Here is a 13,491-nt window from a genome sequence, read left to right on the forward strand (position 1 = left end):
AGCGGTGTTGAAAAACATGAAGAGCCTGAAAGTTGTGAAAAATATGAAGAGCTTCAAAAGGTGTCAAATATATGAGGAGCATGAAACGGTCTGAAAAATAGGAGGAGCATGAAACGGTGTTCAAAAATATAAAGAGCCTGAAAAGGTGGGAAAAATATGAAGAGCTTCAAAAGGTGTGAAATACATGAGGAGCAAGAAACGGTCTGAAAAATAGGAGGAGCATGAAGCGGTGTTGAAAAACATGAAGAGCCTGAAAAGGTGTTAAAAATATGAAGAGATTCAAACGGTGTGAAAACTATGAGGAGCATGAAACGGTCTGAAGAACAGGAGGAGGATTGTAGCGATGTTCAAAAACATGAAGAGCATGAAAAGGTGTGAAAAATATGAAGAGCTTCAAATTGTGTCAAAAATATGAGGAGAATGAAACAGACTGAAAAATAGGAGGAGGATGAAGTGGTGTTGAAAAACATGAAGAGACTGAAAACGTGTGAAAAATATGAAGAGCTTCAAAAGGTGTGCAAAATATGAAGAGCTTCAAATGGTGAGAAATATATGAGGAGCATGAAACGGTCTGAAAAATAGGAGAATCAAGAAGCGGTGTTGAAAAACATGAAGAGCCTGAAAAGGTGTGGAAAATCTGAAGAGCTTCCAAAGGTGTAAAAATATGAGGAGCATGAAACGTTCTGAAACATAGGAGGAGCATGAAACCGTGTTAAAAATATGAAGAGTCTGAAAAGGTCTGAAAAATATGAAGAGCTTCAGAAGGTGTGAAATACATGAGGAGTATGAAACGGTCTGAAAAATAGGAGGATCATGAAGCGGTGTGGAAAAATATGAAGAGCCTGAAAACGTGTGAAAAATACGAAGAGCTTCAAAAAGTGTCAAGAATGAGATGAGCATGAAATGATCTGAAAAATAGGAGGAGCATGAAGCGGTGTATAAAAACATTAAGAGCCTGAAAAGGTGTGAAAAATATGAAGAGCTTCAAAAGGTGTGAAATATATGAAGAGATTCAAAAGGTGTGAAATATATGAGGAGCATGAAACGGTCTGAAAAATAGGAGGAGCATGAAGCGGTGTTCAAAAAAATGAAGAGCCTGAAAAGGTGTGAAAAATATGAAGAGCTTCAAAAAGTGTCAAAAATATGAAGAGCTTCAAAAGATGTGAAATACATGAGGAGCATGAAACGCTCTGAAAAACAGGAGGAGCATGAAGCGGTGTTCAAAAACATGAAGAGCCTGAAAAGGTGTGAAAAATATGAAGAGCTTCAAAAGGTGTCAAATATATGAGGAGCATGAAACGGTCTGAAAACTAGGAGGAGCATGAAGCGATGTTCAAAAACATGAAGAGCCTGAAAAGTTGTGAAATATATGAAGAGCTTCAAAAGGTGTCAAAAATAAGAGGAGCATGAAACAGTCTGAAAAATAGGAGGAGCATGAAGCGGTGTAGAAAAACATGAAGAGCCTGAAAAGGTGTGAAAAATATGAACAGCTTCAAAAGGTGTAAAAAATATGAAGACATTCAAAGGTGTCAAAATTATGAGGAGCAAGAAACGGTCTGAAAATAGGAGGAGCATGAAACGGTGTTGAAAATCATGAAGAGCCTGAAAAGGTGTGAAAAATAAGAAGAGCTACAAAAGGTGTCAAAAATATGAGGAGCATGAAACGGTCTGAAAAATAGTAGGATCATGAAGCGGTGTTGAAAAACATGAAGAGCCTGAAAAGGTGTGAAAAATATGAAGAGCTTCAAAAGGTGTCAAAAATATTAGGAGCATGAAACAGTCTGAAAAATATGAGGAGCATGAAACGGTGTTCAAAAACATGAAGAGCCTGAAAAGTTGTGAAAAATATGAAGAGTTTCAAAAGGTGTGAAATACATGAGGAGCATGAAACGGTCTGAAAAATAGGAGGAGCATGAAGCGGTGTTGAAATATGAAGAGCCTGAAAAGGTGTGAAAAATATGAAGAGCTTCAAAAGGTTTCAAAAATATAAGGAGCATGAAACGGTCTGAAAAATAAGAGGAGATGCAGTAGTGTTCAAAAACATGAAGAGCCTGAAAATAAGTGAAAAATATGAAGAGCTTCAAAAGGTGTCAAAATATGAGGAGCATGAAACGGCCTGAAAAATAGCAGGAGCATGAAACGGTATGAAAAATAGGAGGAGCATGAATCCGTGTTCAAAACCATGAAGAGCTTGAAAAATTGTGAAATATATGAAGAGTTTCAAAAGGTGTCAGAAATAGGATGAGATTGGAACTGTCTGAAATAAAGGAGGAGCATGAAGCGGTGTTGAAAACCATCAAGAGCCTGAAAAGGTGTGAAAAATATGAAGAGCTTCAAAAGGTGTCAAACATAGGAGGAGCAGAAAACGGTTTGAAAAATAGGAGGAGCATGAAGCCGTGATCAAAAACCAGAAGAGCATGAAAAGGTGTGAAAAATATGAAGAGATTAAAAAGGTGTCAAAACTATGAGGAGCATGAAACGGTCTGAAAAAAAGGAGGAGCATTAAGCGCTGTTCAAAAACATGAAGAGCCTGGAAATGTGTGAAAAATATGAAGAGCTTCAAAAGGTGTCAAAAATATGAGGAGCAAGAAACGCTCTAAAAAATAGGAGGAGCATGAAGCTGTGTTGAAAAACATGAAGAGCCTGTAAAGGAATGAAATAAATGAAGAGTTTCAAAAGGTGTCAAAAATATGAGGAGTAAGAAACGGTCTGAAATATAGGAGGAGTATGAAGCGGTGTTGAAAAACATGAAGAGCCTGAAAAGGTGTGAAATATATGAAGAGCTTCAAAAGGTGTCAAAAATATGAGGAGCAAGAAACGGTCTGAAAAATATGAGGAGCATGAAGCGGTGTTGAAAAACATGAAGAGCATCAAAAGGTGTCAAAAATATGAAGAGCTTCAAAAGGTGTCAAAATGAGATGAGCATGAAACGGTCTGAAAAATAAGAGTAGCATGAAGTGGTGTTGAAAACATGAAGATCCTGAAAAAGTGTGAAATATATGAAGAGCTTCAAAAGGTGTCAAAAATATGAGCAGAATGAAACCATCTGAAAAATAGGAAGAGCATTAAACGGTATTCAAAAACATGAAGAGGTTGAAAAGGTGTGAAAGATATGAAGAGCTTCAAAATGTGTGAAATATGAAGAGCTTCAAAAGGTGTCAAAAATATGAGGAGCATGAAACGGTCTGAAAAATAGGAGGATCATGAAGCGGTGTTGAAAAACATGAAGAGCCTGAAAGTTGTGAAAAATATGAAGAGCTTCAAAAGGTGTCAAATATATGAGGAGCATGAAACGGTCTGAAAAATAGGAGGAGCATGAAACGGTGTTCAAAAATATGAAGAGCCTGAAAAGGTGGGAAAAATATGAAGAGCTTCAAAAGGTGTGAAATACATGAGGAGCATGAAACGGTCTGAAAAATAGGAGGAGCATGAAGCGGTGTTGAAAAACATGAAGAGCCTGAAAAGGTGTTAAAAATATGAAGAGATTCAAAAGGTGTGAAAACTATGAGGAGCATGAAACGGTCTGAAGAATAGGAGGAGGATTGTAGCGATGTTCAAAAACATGAAGAGCATGAAAAGGTGTGAAAAATATGAAGAGCTTCAAATTGTGTCAAAAATATGAGGAGAATGAAACGGACTGAAAAATAGGAGGAGCATGAAGTGGTGTTGAAAAACATGAAGAGACTGAAAACGTGTGAAAAATATGAAGAGCTTCAAAAGGTGTGCAAAATATGAAGAGCTTCAAATGGTGAGAAATATATGAGGAGCATGAAACGGTCTGAAAAATAGGAGAATCAAGAAGCGGTGTTGAAAAACATGAAGAGCCTGAAAAGGTGTGGAAAATCTGAAGAGCTTCCAAAGGTGTAAAAATATGAGGACCATGAAACATTCTGAAACATAGGAGGAGCATGAAACCGTGTTCAAAAATATGAAGAGTCTGAAAAGGTCTGAAAAATATGAAGAGCTTCAGAAGGTGTGAAATACATGAGGAGTATGAAACGGTCTGAAAAATAGGAGGATCATGAAGCGGTGTGGAAAAATATGAAGAGCCTGAAAACGTGTGAAAAATACGAAGAGCTTCAAAAAGTGTCAAGAATGAGATGAGCATGAAATGATCTGAAAAATAGGAGGAGCATGAAGCAGTGTAGAAAACCATTAAGAGCCTGAAAAGGTGTGAAAAATATGAAGAGCTTCAAAAGGTGTGAAATATATGAAGAGATTCAAAAGGTGTGAAATATATGAGGAGCATGAAACGGTCTGAAAAATAGGAGGAGCATGAAGCGGTGTTCAAAAAAATGAAGAGCCTGAAAAGGTGTGAAAAATATGAAGAGCTTCAAAAAGTGTCAAAAATATGAAGAGCTTCAAAAGATGTGAAATACATGAGGAGCATGAAACGCTCTGAAAAACAGGAGGAGCATGAAGCGGTGTTCAAAAACATGAAGAGCCTGAAAAGGTGTGAAAAATATGAAGAGCTTCAAAAGGTGTCAAATATATGAGGAGCATGAAACGGTCTGAAAAATAGGAGGAGCATGAAGCGCTGTTCAAAAACATGAAGAGCCTGAAAAGTTGTGAAATATATGAAGAGCTTCAAAAGGTGTCAAAAATAAGAGGAGCATGAAACAGTCTGAAAAATAGGAGGAGCATGAAGCGGTGTAGAAAAACATGAAGAGCCTGAAAAGGTGTGAAAAATATGAACAGCTTCAAAAGGTGTAAAAAATATGAAGACATTCAAAGGTGTCAAAATTATGAGGAGCAAGAAACGGTCTGAAAATAGGAGGAGCATGAAACGGTGTTGAAAATCATGAAGAGCCTGAAAAGGTGTGAAAAATAAGAAGAGCTACAAAAGGTGTCAAAAATATGAGGAGCATGAAACGGTCTGAAAAATAGTAAGATCATGAAGCGGTGTTGAAAAACATGAAGAGCCTGAAAAGGTGTGAAAAATATGAAGAGCTTCAAAAGGTGTGAAATACATGAGGAGCATGAAACGGTCTGAAAAATAGGAGGAGCATGAAGCATTGTTGAAAAATATGAAGAGCCTGAAAAGGTGTGAAAAATATGAAGAGCTTCAAAAGGTTTCAAAAATATAAGGAGCATGAAATGGTCTGAAAAATAGTAGGAGCATGAAACGGTGTTCAAAAAGATGAGAAGCCTGAAAAGGTGTGAAAAATATGAAGAGCTTCAAAATGTGTGAAATACATGAGGAGCATGAAACGGTCTGAAAAATAGAAGGAGCATGAAGCGTTGTTGAAAAACATGAAGAGCCTGAAAAGGTGTGTAAAATGTGAAGAGCTTCAAAAGGAGTGAAATACATGAGGAGCATGAAACCGTCTGAATTATAGGAGGAGCATGCAGCGGTTTTCATAAACATGAAGAGCCTGAAAAGGTGTGAAAAATATGAAGAGCTTCAAAAGCTGTGAAATACGAGATGAGCATGAAACGGTCTGAAAAATAGGAGGAGCATGAAGCGGTGTTGAAAAACATGAAGAGCCTGAAAAGGTGTGAAAAATATGAAGAGCTTCAAAAGGTGTCAAAACTACGAGGAGTATGAAACGGTCTGAAAAATAGGAGCAGCATGAAACGGTGTTCAAAAACATGAAGAGCCTGAAAAGGTGTTAAAAATATGAAGAGCTTCAAAAGTTGTCTAAAATATGAGGAGCATGAAACGATCTGAAAAATAGGAGGAGCATCAAGCGGTGTTCACAAACATGAAGAGCCAGAAAAGGTGTGAAAAATATGAAGAGCTTCAAAAGGTGTCAAAAGTATGAGGAGAATGAAACGGTCTGAAAAATAGGAGGAGCATGAAGCCGTGTTCAAAAACATGAAGAGCCTGAAAAGGTGTGAAAAATATGAAGAGACTCAATACGTGTCAAAAATATGAGGAGTATGAAACGGTCGGAAAAATAGCAGGAGCATGAAGCGGTGTTGAAAAACATGAAGAGTCTGAAAACGTGTGAAAATTATGAAGAGCTTCAAAAATGTGAAAAATATGAAGAGCTTCAACAGGTGTGAAAAATATGAAGAGCTTCAAAAGGTGTCAAAAAAGAGATGAGCATGAAAATGTCTGAAAAATACGAGGAGCATGAAGCGGTGTTGAAAATCATGAAGAGCCTGAAAAGGTATGAAAAATATGAAGAGCTTCATAAGGTGTGAAATATATGAAGAGCTTCAAAAGGTGTCAAAATGAGATGAGAATGAAACGATTTGAAAAATAAGAGGAGCATGAATTAGTGTTGAAAAATATGAAGAGCCTGAAAAGGTGTGAAATATCTGAAGAGCTTCAAAAGGTGTCAAAGATATGAGGAGAATGAAACGGTCTGAAAAATAGGAGGTGCAAGAAACGTTGTTCAAAAACATGAACAGCCTGAAAAGGTTTGAAAAATGTGAAGAGCTTGAAAAGGTGTCAAAAATATGAGGGGCATGAAACTGTCTGAAAATAGGAGGACCATGAAACGTTGTTCAAAAACATGAAGAGCCTGAAAAGGTTTGAAAAATGTGAAGAGCTTGAAAAGGTGTCAAAAATATGAGGGCCATGAAAATGTCTGAAAAAGAGGATGAGCAAGAAGCGGTGTTGAAAAACATGAAGAGCCTGAAAAGGTGAGAAAAATATGAAGAGCTTCAAAAGGAGTCAAAATATGAGGAGCATGAAACGGTCTGAAAAATAGGAGGTGCAAGAAACGTTGTTCAAAAACATGAACAGCCTGAAAAGGTTTGAAAAATGTGAAGAGCTTGAAAAGGTGTCAAATATATATGGAGCATGAAAAGGTCTGGAAATTAGGAGGAGCATGAAGCGCTGTTCAAAAATATGAAGAGCCTGAAAAGGTGTGAAATATATGAAGAGCTTCAAAAGGTGTCAAAAATATGAGGAGCATGATACGGTTTGAAAAATAAGAGGAGCATGAAGCGGTGTTGAAAAACATGAAGAGCCTGAAAACGTGTTAAAAATATGAAGAGCTTCAAAAGGTGTGAAAAATATGAAGAGCTTCAAAAGGTGTCAAATATTAGATGAGCATGAAACGATCTGAAAAATAGGAGGAGCATGAATCGTTGTTGAAAAACATGAAGAGCCTGAAAAAGTGTGAAAAATATGAAGAGTTTCTATAGGTGTCAAAAATATGAGGAGCATGAAACGGTCTGAAAACTAGGAGGAGCATGAAGTGGTGTTGAGAAACATGAAGAGTCTGAAAAGGTGTGAAAAATATGAAGAGCTTCAAAAGGTGTGAAATACATGGGGAGCATGAAACGGGCTGAAAAATGGGAGAAACATGAAGTGGTGTGGAAAAACATGAAGAGCCTGAAAAGGTGTGAAAAATATGAAGAGCTTCAAAAGGTGTGAAATACATGAAGAATGAAATTCTCTGAAAAATAGAAGGAGCATGAAGTGGTGTTCAAAAACATGAAGAGCCAGAAAAGGTGTGAAAAATATGAAGAGCTTCAAAAGGTGTCAAAAATACGAGGAGTTTGAAACAGTCTGAAATATAGGAGGAGCATGAAGCGGTGTTCAAAAACATGAAGATCCTGAAAAGGTGTGCAAAATATGAATAGCTTCAAAAGTTGTCAAAAATATGAGGAGCATGAAACGGTCTGAAAAATAGGAGGAGCATGAAGTGGTGTTGAAAAACATGAAGAGCCTGAAAAGGTGTGAAAAATATGAAGAGCTTCAAAAGGTGTCAAAAATATGAGGAGCATGAAACGGTGTGAAAAATAGTTGGAGCAAGAAGGAGTGTTGAAAAACATGAAGAGCCTGAAAATGTGTGAAAAATATAAAGAGCTTCAAAAGATGTGAAAAATATGAAGAGCTTCAAAAGGTGTCAAAAATGAAATGAGCAAGAAACAGTTCGAAAAATAGGAGGAGCATGAAGCGGTGTTCGAAAACATGAAGAACCTGAAAAGTTGTGAGAAATATGCAGAGCTTCAACAGGTGTCAAATATATGAGGAGCATGAAACGTTCTGAAAAAGAGGAGGAGCATGAAGTGGTGTTGAAAAACATGAAGAGCCTGAAAAGTAGTGAAAAATATGAAGAGCTTCTAAAGGTGTCAAAAATACGAGGAGCATGTAACGGTCTTAAAAATACGAGGAGCATGAAGTGATGTTGAAAAACATGAATAGCCTGAAAATGTGTGAAATATATGAAGAGATTAAAAATGTGACAAATGTATGAGGAGCATGAAACGGTCTGAAAAATACGAGGAGCATGAAGCGGTGTTCAAAAATATGAAGAGCCTGAAAATGTGTGAAAAATATGAAGAGCTTCAAAAGGTGTCAAAAATATGAGGAGCATGAATCGGTCTGAAAAATAGGAAGAGCATGAAGCTCTGTTCAAAAACATGAAGAGCCTGAAAATGTGTGAAAAATATGAAGAGCTTCAAAAGGTGTGAAAAATATGAGGAGCATGAAACAGCCTGAAAAATAGGAGGAGCATGAAGCGGTATTGAAAAACATGAAGAGCCTGAAAAGGTGTGAAAAATATGAAAAGCTTCAAAAGGTGTCAAAAATATGAGGAGCATGAATCGGTCTGAAAAATAGGAAGAGCATGAAGCTCTGTTCAAAAACATGAAGAGCCTGAAAATGTGTGAAAAATATGAAGAGCTTCAAAAGGTGTCAAAAATGAGATGAGCATGAAACGGTCTGAAAAATAGGAGGAGCAAGAAGTAGTGTTGAAAAAAATGAAGAGCCTGAAAATGTGTGAAAAATATGAAAAGCTTCAAAAGGTGTCAAAAATATGAGGAGCAAGAAACGGTCTGAAAAATAGGAGGAGCATGAAGCGGTGTTGAAAAACATGAAGAGCCTGAAAAGGTGTGAAAAATATGAAGAGCTTCAAAAGGTGTCAGAAATATGAAGAGCATGTAACAGTCTGAAGAAGAGGAGGAGCATGAAGCGGTGTTGAAAAACATGAAGAACCTGAAAAGGTGTGAAAAATATGAATAGCTTCAAAAGGTGTCAAAATTACAAGGAGCATGAAACGGTCTGAAAAATAGGAGGAGCATGAAGCTGTGCTCAAATACATGAAGAGCCTGAAAAGGTGTGAAAAATATGAAGAGCTTGAAAATGTATCAAAAATATGAGGAGCATGAAACGGTCTGAAAAATAGGAGGAGCATGAAGTGGTGTTGAAAAAAATGAAGAGCCTGAAAAAGGTGTGAAAATTATGAGGAGAATGAAACGGTTTGAAAAATAGGAGGAGCATGAAACGGTCTGAAAAATAGGAGGAGCATGAAGTGGTGTTCAAAAACATGAAGAGCCTGAAAAGGTGTGAAATATATGAAGGGCTTCAAAATGTGTCAAAAATATGTGAAGCACGAAACGGTCTGAAAAATAGGAGGAGCATGAAGTGGTGTTGAAAAATATGAAGAGCTTCTAAAATTGTCAAAAATATCAGGAGCATGAAACGGTCTGAAAAATAGGAGGAGCATGAAGTGGTGTTGAAAAACATGAAGAGCCTGAAAAGGTGTGAAAAATATGAAGAGCTTCAAAAGGTGTCAAAAATATGAGGAGCATGAAACGGTGTGAAAAATAGGTGGAGCAAGAAGGAGTGTTGAAAAACATGAAGAGCCTGAAAATGTGTGAAAAATATAAAGAGCTTCAAAAGATGTGAAAAATATGAAGAGCTTCAAAAGGTGTCAAAAATGAGATGCGCAAGAAACGGTTCGAAAAATAAGAGGAGCATGAAGCGGTGTTCAAAAACATGAAGAACCTGAAAAGTTGTGAGAAATATGAAGAGCTTCAACAGGTGTCAAATATATGAGGAGCATGAAACGCTCTGAAAAAGAGGAGGAGCATGAAAGGTTGTTGAAAAACATGAAGAGCCTGAAAAGTAGTGAAAAATATGAAGAGCTTCTAAAGGTGTCAAAAATACGAGGAGCATGTAACGGTCTTAAAAATACGAGGAGCATGAAATGATGTTGAAAAATATGAATAGCCTGAAAATGTGTGAAATATATGAAGAGATTAAAAATGTGACAAATATATGAGGAGCATGAAACGGTCTGAAAAATACGAGGAGCATGAAGCTCTGTTCAAAAACATGAAGAGCCTGAAAATGTGTGAAAAATATGAAGAGCTTCAAAAGGTGTGAAAAATATGAGGAGCATGAAACAGCCTGAAAAATAGGAGGAGCATGAAGCGGTATTGAAAAACATGAAGAGCCTGAAAAGGTGTGAAAAATATGAAAAGCTTCAAACGGTGTCAAAAATATGAGGAGCATGAATCGCTCTGAAAAATAGGAAGAGCATGAAGCTCTGTTCAAAAACATGAAGAGCCTGAAAATGTGTGAAAAATATGAAGAGCTTCAAAAGGTGTCAAAAATGAGATGAGCATGAAACGGTCTGAAAAATAGGAGGAGCAAGAAGTAGTGTTGAAAAAAATGAAGAGCCTGAAAATGTGTGAAAAATATGAAAAGCTTCAAAAGGTGTCAAAAATATGAGGAGCAAGAAACGGTCTGAAAAATAGGAGGAGCATGAAGCGGTGTTGAAAAACATGAAGAGCCTGAAAAGGTGTGAAAAATATGAAGAGCTTCAAAAAGTGTCAGAAATATGAGGAGCATGTAACAGTCTGAAAAATAGGCGGCGCATGAAGCGGTGTTGAAAAACATGAAGAGCCTGAAAAGGTGTGAAAAATATGAATAGCTTCAAAAGGTGTCAAAATTACAAGGAGCATGAAACGGTCTGAAAAATAGGAGGAGCATGAAGCTGTGCTCAAATACATGAAGAGCCTGAAAAGGTGTGAAAAATATGAAGAGCTTGAAAATGTGTCAAAAATATGAGGAGCATGAAACGGTCTGAAAAATAGGAGGAGCATAAAGTGGTGTTGAAAAAAATGAAGAGCCTGAAAATGGTGTGAAAATTATGAGGAGAATGAAACGGTCTGAAAAATAGGAGGAGCATGAAACGGTCTGAAAAATAGGAGGAGCATGAAGTGGTGTTCAAAAACATGAAGAGCCTGAAAAGGTGTGAAATATATGAAGGGCTTCAAAAGGTGTCAAAAATATGTGGAGCACGAAATGGTCTGAAAAATAGGAGGAGCATGAAGAGGTGTTGAAAAATATGAAGAGCTTCTAAAATTGTCAAAAATATCAGGAGCATGAAACGGTCTGAAAAATAGGAGGAGCATGAAGTGGTGTTGAAAAACATGAAGAGCCTGAAAAGGAGTGAAAAATATGAAGAGCTTCAAAAGGTGTCAAAAATATGAGGAGCATGAAACGGTGTGAAAAATAGAGGAGCATGAAGTGGTGTTGAAAAACATGAAGAGCCTGAAAAGGTGTGAAAAATATGAAGAGCTTCAAAAGGGGTCAAATATATGAGGAGCATGAAACGGTGTGAAAAATAGGTGGAGCAAGAAGGAGTGTTGAAAAACATGAGGGGCCTGAAAATGTGTGAAAAATATAAAGAGCTTCAAAAGATGTGAAAAATATGAAGAGCTTCAAAAGGTGTCAAAAATGAGATGAGCAAGAAACGGTTCGAAAAATAGGAGAAGCATGAAGCGGTGTTGAAAAACATGAAGAGCCTGAAAAGGTGTGAAAAATATGAAGAGCTTCAAAAAGTGTCAGAAATATGAGGAGCATGTAACAGTCTGAAAAATAGGCGGCGCATGAAGCGGTGTTGAAAAACATGAAGAGCCTGAAATGGTGTGAAAAATATGAAGAGCTTCAAAAGGTGTGAAAAATATGAGGAGCATGAAACAGCCTGAAAAATAGGAGGAGCATGAAGCTGTGCTCAAATACATGAAGAGCCTGAAAAGGTGTGAAAAATATGAAGAGCTTGAAAATGTGTCAAAAATATGAGGAGCATGAAACGGTCTGAAAAATAGGAGGAGCATGAAGTGGTGTTGAAAAAAATGAAGAGCCTGAAAATGGTGTGAAAATTATGAGGAGAATGAAACGGTCTGAAAAATAGGAGGAGCATGAAACGGTCTGAAAAATAGGAGGAGCATGAAGTGGTGTTCAAAAACATGAAGAGCCTGAAAAGGTGTGAAATATATGAAGAGTTTCAAAAGGTGTCAAAAATATGTGGAGCACGAAACGGTCTGAAAAATAGGAGGAGCATGAAGAGGTGTTGAAAAATATGAAGAGCTTCTAAAATTGTCAAAAATATCAGGAGCATGAAACGGTCTGAAAAATAGGAGGAGCATGAAGTGGTGTTGAAAAACATGAAGAGCCTGAAAAGGTGTGAAAAATATGAAGAGCTTCAAAAGGTGTCAAAAATATGGGAGCATGAAACGGTCTGAAAAATAGGAGGACCATGAAGCGGTGTTGAAAAACATGAAGAGCCTGAAAAGGTGTGAAAAATATGAAGAGCTTCAAAAGGTGTCAAAAATATGAGAAGCATGAAACGATCTGAAAAATAGGAGCAGCATGAAACGGTTTTCAAAAACATGAAGAGCCTGAAAAAGTGTGAAAAATATGAAGAGCCTGAAAAGGTGTGAAAAATATGAAGAGCTTCAAAAGGTGTCAAAATTATGAGTAGCATGAATCGGTCTGAAAAATAGGAGGAGCATGAAACGGTGATCAAAAACATGAAGAGATGGAAAAGGTGTGAAAAATATGAAGAGCTTCAAAGGTGTGAAATACATGAGGAGTTTGAAACGGGCTGAAAAATAGGAGAAGCATGAAGTGGTGTGGAAAAATATGAAGAGCCTGAAAAGGTGTGGAAAATATGAAGAGCTTCAAAAGGTGTGAAATACATGAGGAGCATGAAACTCTCTGAAAAATATAAGGAGCATGAAGCGGTGTTCAAAAACATGAAGAGCCTGAAAAGGTGTGAAAAATATGAAGAGCTTCAAACGGTGTCAAAAATATGAGGAGCATGAAACGGTCTGAAAAATAGGAGGAGCATGAAGCGGTGTTCAAAAACATGAAGAGCCTGAAAAGGTCTGAAAAATATGAAGAGCTTGAAAAGGTGTGAAATATATGAAGAGCTTCAAAATTTGTCAAAAATGAGATGAGCATGAAACGGTGTGAAAAATAGGAGGAGCATGAAGCGGTTTTGAAAAAAATGAAGAGGCTGAAAAGGTGTGAAATAAATGAAGAGCTTCAAGAGGTGTTAAAAATATGAAGAGCATGAAATGGTCTGAAAAATAGGAGGGTCATGAAGCGGTTTTCAAAAACGTGAAGAGCCTGAAAAGGTATGAAAAATATGAAGAGCTTCAAAATATGTGAAAAATATGAGGAGCAGGAAACGGTCTGAAAAATAGAAGCAGCATGAAATGGTGTTCAAAAACATGAAGAGCCTGAAAAGGTGTGAAAATTATGAAGAGCTTCAAAAGGTGTGAAATACATGAGGAGCATGAAACGGTCTGAAAAATAGGAGAAGCATGAAGTGGTGTTGAAAAACATGAAGAGCCTGAAAAGGAGTGAAAAATATGAAGAGCTTCAAAAGATGTCAAACATATGAAGAACTTGAAACGGTCTGAAAAATCGGAGGATCATGAAGCAGTGTTCAAAAACATGAAGAGCCTGAAAATGTGTGAAAAATATTCAGAGCTTCAAAATGTGTCAAA

This window comes from Dama dama, unplaced genomic scaffold (assembly GCF_033118175.1).
Source record: "Dama dama isolate Ldn47 unplaced genomic scaffold, ASM3311817v1 ptg000094l, whole genome shotgun sequence".
Classification (NCBI taxonomy): Eukaryota; Metazoa; Chordata; class Mammalia; order Artiodactyla; family Cervidae; genus Dama; species Dama dama.